The 11,781-nt window shown below is 41.3% G+C and overlaps 1 long non-coding RNA gene across 1 annotated transcript in view; it reads right to left on the bottom strand.

Annotated features, from left to right (window-relative positions):
• Positions 1–442: 442 nt before the first annotated feature.
• LOC122559903 overlaps positions 443–11,781 on the bottom strand; it is a 47,589-nt gene continuing 36,250 nt past the window's right edge. The window contains exons 3-4 of the long non-coding RNA XR_006314589.1: positions 11,316–11,412; positions 443–688 (exon numbers count right to left, since the gene is read on the bottom strand). This is a non-coding gene — a long non-coding RNA (uncharacterized LOC122559903). The remainder of the gene's footprint in view (positions 689–11,315; positions 11,413–11,781) is intronic.

The following is an 11,781-nucleotide window of genomic DNA, read 5'->3' as shown; positions in this document are numbered from 1 at the left end:
ATTTACTCCTCTGATGACCTCTAAACTGGCTCATTTCTTTTATGCGATGTGCAGAATTATAATACTTGGCAGTTTTGGAAAGAAGTAAGCAGTTTAACATCAGAAATGTAGGAAGAAAACTTGGACAAAAGAAAGTAACCCTTTATATCTTACAACATATTAAGAGTTACAAATCACAATATTGAAGTCACTGGTGAACAAATACAGTACATTTACATCTTAAAATAGATTTAAAATTATTATTTTAATAAAAGCCCACAAAGGAATGTGAATAAATTATTATGAAAATGTTTATGCAGTGATAACTTTTGAAGTATTGATATATTCTTGAATTGTTCCAGTCCATATGGTGTAGGAAGACCTTTACTTTTAGGGTAGTCCCTTTAGGGAGGGAATTCCCTCTAGGATTTTGACCCAGCAACACTAGAGGATTGGCGAGACAAGTCAGGATGGTGAGTTGCTTGGAGGAGAACTTGCTGGTGGTGATCTGCCCAAGTACCTGCTGCCCTTGTCGTTCCAGATCACAGTGGTTGTGCATTTGGAAGGAGTCTTCATAAATTTCTACAGAGTATTTTGTAGAGGCTACACAATTGTCTGTTTAATGTTTGGTGGTTATTTGAAGGCGAGAAGTGAAGGTGTAAGGAAGTTCCTGGAGAGATGATCATACACGTTGATAATGTGTTGCAGGCTGTAAAGAATATGGCATGTTTCTCAGTTCCTGGGAAGTACTGGAAGCAGTAAACATTGAAGACCATTCATTTTTTTCACCCATTTGCCACTCTGCACCTGCCAGCCCACTGCTCTGACCGGAACAAACACACTTCTCTCAGTAGCTTTTAACATGGATATAAAACCTTAAAATCATACAATACAGCACTTTTATTTCCTGAACAAAAGGAGCATGGTTTACATGCTGATATTCTTCAATGCTGTTTTTGTGTTGATTACAATATTTTTCTATCACCTGAAGGAGTGACGCTCTGAAAGCTAGTGTGCTTCCAATTAAACCTGTTCGACTATAACCTGGTGTTGTGTGATTTTTAACATTTTTCTACATTGCTGTAGCAGAGAAAGCTCTATCAGCAGTCACTAACATAACATTTACTTGAATGCTCACAACATCTCTCCCTTGCCTTTTTGCAGTTTGCTGCCTTATTCAGAACTTACTGTCTTACAGGGCTACTGTCTTGTCTCGTCATTTAGCAAAGTTCGAAAGTCGAGCAGCTTGTGATGGTTGACAGCAGTGATTAGTCAACAGGGTCCTGTGCGATCTGTACTACATCAATGTCACACCTGCACCATGCATCAGCAGCTTATGTGGCAAACACACTGCACATGCTTCAACCAAATTGTCATGTCTTAAATTCTAGCAAGCATGGTTCTCAGTTATATCAATGATGTGGAGGAGCCAGTGTTGGACTGGGGTGGACAATGTTACAAATCACGCAACACCAGATTATAGCTGACCAGGTTTATTTGGAAGCACTATCTTTCAGAGCACTGCTCCTTCATCAGGTGATTGTGGAGTATAAGATCATAAGACACTGAATTTGTAGCAAAAGATTACAGTATCATACAGTGATGTATTGAACAAACCTGAATTGTCAAGTCTTTCATCTTTTAAAATGCAGGTTTCAGTTCATTAATACGTAAATCCCAGAACTTCTTTTAAGTCACTTCCTCGAGATAACTTAAGGTTTTATGACAAAAGGTGACATCTTAGCTCAAACAATGCATTAAAGGTGTGAGAGCAGAGTCTGTCTGTATCCCAAACTTGAGTCAGACTGGTTCTATTTCAAAAGTGGAATTGACAAAGAGACAGATACGAGTTGCAACCAATACGATACCCTTCATTGTCCAGTACTTCCTGGGAACCGAGAAACTATGCCATGTTCTTCACAGCCTGCAACACATTATCAATGAGGATGAGCACCTCACCAAGACCTTCCCCATGCCTTCACTTCTCGCCTTTAAACAGCCACCAAACCTGAAACTGACGATCGTTCGCAGCAAACTGCGCAGCCTTCAGGAAAACATCAATCACAACACGGTACAACCCTGTCATGTCAACCACTGCAAGACTAGTCAGAGTGTTGATATGGATACCACCATTATACGTGGAGACACCACCCACAGTGTACTCGGTAGGTACTCATGTGACTCGACCAATTTTGTCTATCTTATACCCTGCAGGCAAAGGTGCCCTGATGCATGGTAAATTGGCGAGACCAAGCAGATGCTGTGAAAATTGATGAATGGACACTGCTCAACAATCAACACACAGGGGTGTTCCCTCCCAGTCGGGCAACACTTCAGCGGTCAGGGACATTCGGCATCGGAACTTCGGCTCACCATCCTCCATGGCAGACTTTGGAATAGGCAGAAATGCAAAGTGGCCGACCAGAGACTGATAGCCAAATTCAATACCCACGAGAATGGCTTCAAACGGGACCTTGGGTTCATGTCACACTACAGGTGACCCCACTACACTATACACTCTCACACACACACACGCGCACACATATGCACACACACGTGCACACACTCTCATGTACTCAGTGTCATACATATGTTCTCTCTCATACAACCTCACACCCATGCACACAACCTCCCACAGGTTTATTCTCCATCACAACCTAGCTCTCACATATGCAAACACACACTCTCTCACGTGCATTCACACTCACATGCACACACTCACACACTCTCTCTCATGCACACACACATATATATAAAGCTATGGAGTGAATTTGCATTTGCAGAATTATATTTGCAGATACATTCTATTTTGCTCAAAAACCACACAATCTGCAGGCAGTCAATGCAGGCAGTCAGTCCATGTAATATTTTGTAAATTTCATTTTGGAACTAGAACCAGTCTGACTCAAGATTGGGATACAAACAGACTCTGCCCTTACAACTTAAATGCATTGTTTGAGCTGAGATGTCACCTTAAGTTATCTCGAGAAGGTGACTTAAAAGAAGTTCTGCGATTTACATATTAGTGAACCGAAGCCTGCATTCTAAAAGATTAAAAACTTAACAATCCAGGTTTATTCAATATATCACTGTATGACACTGTAATCCTTTGCTATAAATTCTTATACTCCACAACCACCTGATGAAGGAGCAGTGCTCTGAAAGATAGTGCTTCCACATAAACCTGATCAGCTATAATCTGGTGTTGTGTCAGGCAGAGAAAAATTGAAGAAGGATAAATGCACCAGCAAACCCAAGTCTCGCAGCAGACTCTAACCACTCTCAAAAAGCTGAAGTCACAGCTGAAAGTCTTTCAGAGATATATTTCCACGAGATGAGCAAAGTGTATTGCTGCCACAGACTAAGGACAGTCACAGAAATGTGTCAGTTGCTGGAACAACATTTGCACCTGATGGGTGGGTGGCCATCCCAAAGGCTAGCAAGGTGGAAACTGTGCTGCTTTTATTTTAATGTAACGGACTGCTTTGAAAGATCCATGGTGTGGGATCTTAATCCTCAACTAATAAATGTATCAGGTCCATTCCTGATGAAGGGCTTTTGCCTGAAACTTCGACTTTCCTGTTCCTCGAACCTGACCCGTTGTGTTTTTCCAGCAACACACTCTCAACTAATCTCCAGCATCTACAGTCGTCGCTTTCGCCAACAAATGCATGAAGGCTGTTACCATTGAAATTTGTGATAAATCTCACCACTTCATCTCATTTCTCTTTGGCAAGGTCTATGTTGCAGCCTGGACAGCAGGCTTTGCCAACATAGCTGACTTCCCACAGTCGTTGACTGAAATAGACTGTACACATGGTACATTGTGCTCCATAGATCTTCAGGGTCCATGATGAGCAGTGACCTTTGCATGCGGAAGTCAATGTGTCAGCATGCCAATCTCAGTGATTAGGAGCTGAGCTGCTGTATAGCCAAGGGGGAGTTTTGGTTATATGTATACATCATGACATAGCAGACTTACTTCATCAGCTGAAAAGAAATCCATTCCATCGACATGTGAGTCATCTGTAATCATCAATCCCATAACTTAGACATCTGCGCTTGGTATCATTCATTGTTGAATGGTTTTTCCTTAACTCCATTCACATGTGCATGTGTTTCTCTTAATTGTCTTTTTCTGCACATTTTATACATTTAAAAAAACATTCCTCATATATAAAACATGATCTATCATTCCAAGTAATACTTAACTTATATGCCAGTTGTATGATTTCAGACTCTGTACCATATTTCCCAATTTAATGTTACTGTCAACCTAGTTATTCTAATTTATTGTTTTTGGTTATGATCATATATAATAACCCAGAAGTGAACATATTGTAACCCTGTTGTTTATTATTCCTTGACTCAATTGATTCCTACTATTAATCATGCATTGCTATTTGATATCTGATGAGTTCTGAATGATCTGGAGCATTTCTGGCAGAGTTCCTCTCCCATTTCTTACTTGGCTTCCTCTAAATGGGCAGCACAGTGGTTAGCACTGCTGCCTCACAGCGCCAGAGACCCGGGTTCAATTCCCTCCTCAAGCAACTCTCTGTGTGGAGTTTGCACATTCTCCCTGTGTCTGCGTGGGTTTCCTCCCACAATCCAAAAATGTGCAGGTTAGGTGAATTGGCCATGCGAAATTGCCGTAGTGTTAGGTGAAGGGGTAAATGTAGGGGGGGTGGGTTGCAGGTCGGTGTGGACTTGTTGGGCCGAAGGGCCTTTTTCCACACTGTAAGTAATCTAATCTATTTCAGAAGATTGGTACCCAAGCATAGCATTTATGCTTTTTTAACTGTTCTGGCTTCTGAGCACCCATGAGTTTGCTAATCTCTATCATTTTCTATATCTCAATGGAATTCTTAAAAACTAAATGACAAGATCAAGTTTTGTCATGTGTTGAGATTGCATTTAATTGAACCATGTGACACAGTCAGTAGTGAGGAATAGCCAAGCATTTTATCTTTATTGGCCTTTGGGACCACTACAAAGTTTAAAATCATGTTCCCATTAATTTCCAAAGATCTCAGGTTGAGGTTTCAAGATAAACTTGGTTTTCTCATTGATGATTTAACCATTAAAAAGAAGCAGCAATTAGAATATCTTTTCCCAAACCTACAGAGCTGAATTTGACTAAAATGTAGGCTAATCAGGGTGATTAGCAGGAGATTATTCCCTACATGAGCCCTAATGAATTTTTTTCATATACAATCTCCACTGCTCACTTTATTATGCATACACCATATCTCTGTGATGCTGTGCTCATTCACTGAGTTCTCACCAGCAGCAGAAGTGTTCACTATCCCTGGGACCTCCCAGGATTTGTCCTACCAGTGGCACATTTAAAACCCAGCTGTACACCAGATCAAATGCTGCCAGCCAACAATAACCCTTCACAGCACATATAGGGATAGGAAGATGAAAAGAAAAGCTTCCTAAATGTTGAATCTTAGATTTTTTGGCTAACTGCAAATTGCAATGAGTTTTTGGAGGGCTTTCACCACAAAGCTTCCCAGGATTTCTCACTGTATCTTACCAAATGCATGTGACTCATTAATTACCGACCTTGCTCTTATGGTGTCCTTCATATCTGACTCTATTCTCATCTTACCATGTGGTATTCCTGGAAAACCTCACAACTCAGCAGCTATCCACCAACAGACTAGCATTCCTAGTACCTCCTGCATTGGAGAAAGCTGTTGTGCACTTGGACAAAAACTGGCATTCTGAAGCTGTCCTGCTCAGTGAGTGAAATGTGAGAAGGTGTTGTTAAAAGGGAAGATGGCATCGTGATTCTCTGACAAAGTGCTGGAGGTTCTGGTGAGCAGGGTTGATCAAAGGAGTAATGTTGTCTTCCTGGAAGGTCAGCAGAGGAGGCCACACCACCAAACAATGACAGCCTGATCCAAAGCCAGCACCGAGGTCAGTGCCAGGCTAAGTGTCCCACTCTTCTCTCTGGTACCTCACATTCATTCTATCTCTACTACTGCATACCTCCCAGCAATAATCATGTTCTTTCTGTTGCTTGCAACATCTTCCCTGGTTTGTTGTCATTTCCTCTGACCTCCTTCACCACTAACACTGCATGGCTTCTGCACTACCTCAGAAAACCTCACCAGCTTTGCTACTAAGAGCTGTACCACCCATATTCAATCAATCCCTTTGTTTCTTTCATTCCAGGAGAAGATAGAATGCAATAGGACAGAAGGGCCTGGACAGGAAAGGGGTGCCCAATATTAGCGTCTCCACCTCATACGAAGAGAGAAACCTGGCCCTTGCAGGAGAAGGCAGTATCCGCTTTTACAAGTATGCTGAGGCACCCACATCCCGCCAAACATGAAAATATCTTCCAACCTTCCACTGCAACTCTCACTGTGACCCCACTGTCGGGCTCATTCATTACACACCACCTCTAACACTGGCCATGATACCTTCTGTCCCTCATATCCTGCAGTTAGTGGGATGTCTACTTATTGTAGAAAAATGATCCGTACCACCTGAAACTATCTCTTTGACCTCTGAGAGTGAGAGTACTGATGGTTCAGAGGCAGCAGCAGTAAGGCTGCCTCTTTCATATCTCCACCAGTGTAGAAATGGACCCATGTCAGAAATGTCAGCGTCAGAGTATCTGGGAGCACACCACAGTGAGCACCTCAGTGCAAAAGCTTGACAGCTGACTGAAGCAGAAAAACTCCAGACCAATGGCACCCAAAGGACTGACAGAGACTAAATACCTGCTCAGCCCCAGGCAGGAGAGGGCCTTATGATGTCAGCAAACAGGGACTTTGTCAAAATATACATGAAGGAATAGGTGAAGCAAGCAGATAGGTTGGATGCAGTGATACTCAATGGCTGGAGGGCCACTAAGCTATTGGCAACCAGCTGCCATGAGCTTTTCACCATCAGTCTACCTCAATGGACAGGTTGGTGACTGCTATGGAAAGTCAGCCCAGCACCCTCAGAGCCTGCTGGAGAGATGCATACATGTGCACCCTATTGCCCCAGTCACTGCTCCTTAGAACTAAAGGCATGCTGGCAGGAAGATGTCACAAGGAGACTGGGTGATGTCAGGTGCCACCCCATTGGAAGAGGAATCACAAGCAGGCACCTCAGAAGTCTCCTCTCAGGACCCTCTTGGGGTGGTCAGACCCTCCACCCTCCAGCCTCTCTGTCCTTCCTCTACCCTTGGATCTTGAAGTGGAGGAGGGTCCACTTGTTTGGGCCGTCCTGATACAAACACTCCCTGGAATTGCCCAAACAACCATCCAGGGCCAAAAGGCTCCAGTGCCAAGCAGGCTGCCTCCATGCCAGCTTCAGAACCTAAGACTGCACTGATATGTAGTGTGGGAGAGAGAAAGGAGAAACCCTATTGAGGACACTTTGGTGGCACAAGTGACATTGCACTGAATGTGAACTATCCAGTTAGTACAAATTAAACAGTTTTCATAAATCTGTTTGCTTAAACCTTTAAACTTCCCAGATTGTGTCAGTTTGATACCTAAATTAATGTCCATGCGGTACATACCATGGATTGTTGAGAACATGGAGCAGCCTGGAACATGGAAGTAAGATGAATCAAGTGTATATAGGACTATGGATTATGCTGACACTATTGCCTTTCATCCTGAACAACCTTATTCTTTCCCTGGACTCTGTGCCGAAAAGTGCCTGTGTCAGCAATGCTTGACGTAGTGAGATCTACAGCACACAGGGATCTAGTGCATTTGGGATGGAGATAGGAGAGAGTTTTTAAAAAGACATAAGAGGCAATTTTTTTTACGTAGAGGGTGGTTCATGTGTGGAATGAACTTCCTGAGGAAGTAGTGGATGCAGGTAAAATTACAATATTTAAAAGATGTTTGAATAGATACATGAATAGGAAACATTTGGAGGGATATGGCCCAGGAGCAGGCAGATGGGACCAGTTTAGTTTGGGATTATATTTGGCATGGACTGGTTGGACCAAAGGGTCTGTTTCCGTGCTGTATGACTCTATGACAAGTCTGTGCAGTGCATTGGTCTGAGCGAATGTTGTCTCCTTCTAAATGCCTCGCATCAGTGTGTTTTGCAGCCCTCTCTCTCACAGGTCAAAATACTTAGACCACCCACTCTAGGTGTGGTCACAGCCGCTTTCCTCCCCATTGCATACTTTCAAAGTCCAACACAATGGTAAATGACAGAGCACAGTCTTCGGCCAGTAGCTTCAAGGCTGTGTATCTACATGTCTTTGAGGCCCTGAACATTCACACCTTTTCCCTTGTAGCTGCCTTTGTGAACACTCTACGCTTCATACCTCCCCAAATCCCCACTCAATCCATTGACATGAGCCTGAACTTGTCCAATATTTCCTCCTATTCCTTGGCATATGATGTGGCCATAGTAGATGTGAACATACATTGCTCTCTGCCTTGAAGCCAGAGTTCCCCTGACCATGGAGGAACACCCCTCCCCTTTCAGTATTACTCCATTTGCCTTCATGCTGGACTCTATGCCTCCCAGACAAATACAGTTACCTATAAACAGAATTGTAATCCAATCACTTAAAAGAGAATACTCTGAAAGCCATATAGGGTAAACAAAATTCAATTTACTGACCTGTAATGAATTAGATATATAGTTGACTTCATTATCGATCTTGAACAGTAATATAACCAGTGTCTGGCATAAATAAATAAAAAAATCATGTCCTGGAAATGAGGAATGTGTTGTTTACAATATGGTGGCAAATTTGTAAATTTGCAGCACATGTCCTATCATCTATTTATCACGGTAAGGTTTTTGTAGGCTACGGTAAAATCTAATGAATAAAATTTATTGTTGCTTCAAGGACATAGCAAAGATTTTTTTAATGGCATATCAAGATAAAGGAAAGCGATACAGAAGGAGATGAATTCTTAAAAGTAACTGTAATAATTAAGGGATAAGTCAAAAGGTAGAAAGATACAAAATTGCAGAATAGCCATTTATCTTATTTCAATATACTTTTTGAAATCTTTGCCATACGCTTGAAAAAAAACCTGTAAATTTTACCATATTCCTTAATTCTTCAATTTTATTATTTTTTTGAATTTTGTATTTTGCACAAAGACTCCAAGTCCTTTTTCTTAGGATTTTTAAGATGCAAAAGTGTGTGTGCGCTCCTGTATCAAACATGGGATATGCAGACCAGTCATCTCTGAATCCTCTCCATGGTAACAATTGGTCAGTGGCATTGTACACTTGGCATTAAGTGATTTAACATGATTTTCAGGACTTTAAGCCCAAATTAAGCTGAACAGAGGAAGTTAAAATTGACCCCATTCTTCTAGATCATGAAAACATGTAAGAATTTACTCGAGATATTTTCAGTATGTGTTTGGACTTTGAAGACCTACTTTGAAAGTCACTGAGAAATTGAGATCTAAAATCATATATTTATTACTTACATACATTCTGAGAAATTGTCAATTGTTTTAGTAAGTATCGTTCTATTGACTGAACAACATAAATTATATGTAATTAATTGCTGATTCCTTTTGTGTTACCCATAAGCTCTTGAGCAATGCCTTCCACAAAAAAAATCCCACTTCACTTTTTCTACAAAAGAAATGATGTATATAATGTGGAATCGTGTCTGCATTCCTAACCGGCTTTAATCATTTTAATGCTGAACTAAATTTCAGATTCACAAGGGAGTATAAAGGAACACATTGGACTCGATTTTCACTCTGAGCAATTGGTAAGTTTTGATTGAGTTAAAATCCCACCCAGGTTACATGCACACATACACTAATTCCAACTTTACATTTTGACTTTTGCATAAATATTTGCAAATGACCTCCAGAGAAAGATCAGCCCATCATGTGCCCTAATGCCACTTATACCTCATTCACATTAGTAGCTGAGACAAGACATTTTTGTTGATGCACCCTAAAGTAAGCACATTTTCCCACTTTTTAATCATGTTATGTGTAACAGACAAATGAACAGAGATATGAGCTTTAATGCATTCTAACTAAGAAAATGTACATGCTGGGATTCAAATGGATTCTTGCATGGATCCAAACAGTCTAAATGTTATATGTAAATGCGATTGCCTCAACTAATGAGGCATTATCAGTTTGTCACTGTTCAATAAGACCTGTGTCTCCAGATTGTTCACAATTCCTGGAAACATCTAGCTCTTAATTCTGTTGCTACAGCTCATTATTAATGATTTTACAGGGGATTTAATCTGATGGATATAACAGCTGACAAGGTGAAATATAGGGCAAATGAAGGAGATTATTTTGAGAACTTAATTCCAATAGAGCTAGCACTAAATAGCATCACTTCCATTCATGTTAATGATATATTTGGTGACATGATCTGTTAACAGGTCCAGTGCTGCTTCTCTATCAATGTTGCTTTGAATGCAAAAGTTTGAAGCAATTCAGGTTTTCCATTTCAATCTCCAGTTTCAGTGTCAGCTTGGCTTCATGATAGAGTTGGTGTATTATACTTCACTCAGGGAGTCTGAGTTGCTGTGGCAACATACACTTTTTATAAAAGCAAAACACTGTAGATGCTGGAAATCTGTCTTCCTCTGAACTTGCTGCAAACTATTGGTGTGATATTAGCTTCCTCAATGTCTCTTTCCCACCCCTCACTCACTCTAACCTGTTTCCCTTAAATCTATGTGCTTCCAGTCTAACCCTGACTTTATTACAAAACCTTCTGACAAAAGTTGTACTGTAGTATTCTGATGTGTTGGCCTGTATCACGTAGAGGTTGCAAACCAACCCATGGTCAATTCTTCCTATTCTGCTGTGGACCATGACTCCAGAACTGAACATCAAGCCATTGTTTCAAGAATTGCCTCCAATCTTATAGTTTCTCAACCCCGCACAGACTGCTTCTACCTTCTTCCCAAAATCATGGCAGAATTATCATTTCAGCTATTCCTACTTCACCAAGCTTATTTCTTTCTACTTTTTCTGTATGCCAAGTCTCTTCTCACCTACATTCACAATTTCATTGAAATGCCATAAGGAGTCAACAATTTCCAGTTTCCTGGCTATAACTTCACGTTGGGAGTGCAATCCATTCACACCTCCAACACTCCTCCACCCCACCCCCACCGCAACCAGGAAGGTCTAAGGGCTCTCTTCTTTCTTAAACAGGGGCAAAAAAATCCCTATTCATCACCACCCTCCTCCTCATAGCTGGGTTCATTCGCTCTATGATAAATTTCTTCCACAGCTTGTCTCACTTTCTCCGAATAAAAAGGTTAGGCAATGGATATCTGAATATCTCAGAATTATGCTTGTCTTCTCAGGGAGGTTGTGGAATGTTGGTTATTCAACTCTTACCTTTCTAGTGCATCAATGACTTCACAGTTCATGGTTCCTTTGGGATCATTATTTACAGATGCAAGTGAATTGCAATATCAATGTTCAACAAGCATCCCTGTAGTGAAAGTTAAGATGAAAACAATTTAATCTGAGCTAATTGCATAAAATCAGTGTGCATGAATTCTGTTGACTAATTTACTTGAATAGGCGAAAGGGATGACTGCAGAAGCTGGAGATCAGATTCGAGAGTGTGGTGCTGGAAAAGCACAGCAGGTTAGGTAGTATCCGGGGAGCAGGCAAGTCGACGTTTCTGGCAAAATGACTCTCCTGCTCCTCAGATGCTGCCTGACCTGCTAACTTACTTTAATGTCTGACAGGACAATTACTGCTCATAACTAAGTGACCTCTGCTTGAGGATAATAATGTTGAAACTTTATTGCTGGAACAGCACAGCAGGTCAGGCAGCATCCAGGGAACAGGAGAT

This window comes from Chiloscyllium plagiosum, chromosome 20 (genome assembly GCF_004010195.1).
Source record: "Chiloscyllium plagiosum isolate BGI_BamShark_2017 chromosome 20, ASM401019v2, whole genome shotgun sequence".
NCBI classification, from domain to species: Eukaryota; Metazoa; Chordata; class Chondrichthyes; order Orectolobiformes; family Hemiscylliidae; genus Chiloscyllium; species Chiloscyllium plagiosum.
This window is presented reverse-complemented; position numbering and strand designations above follow the sequence as displayed.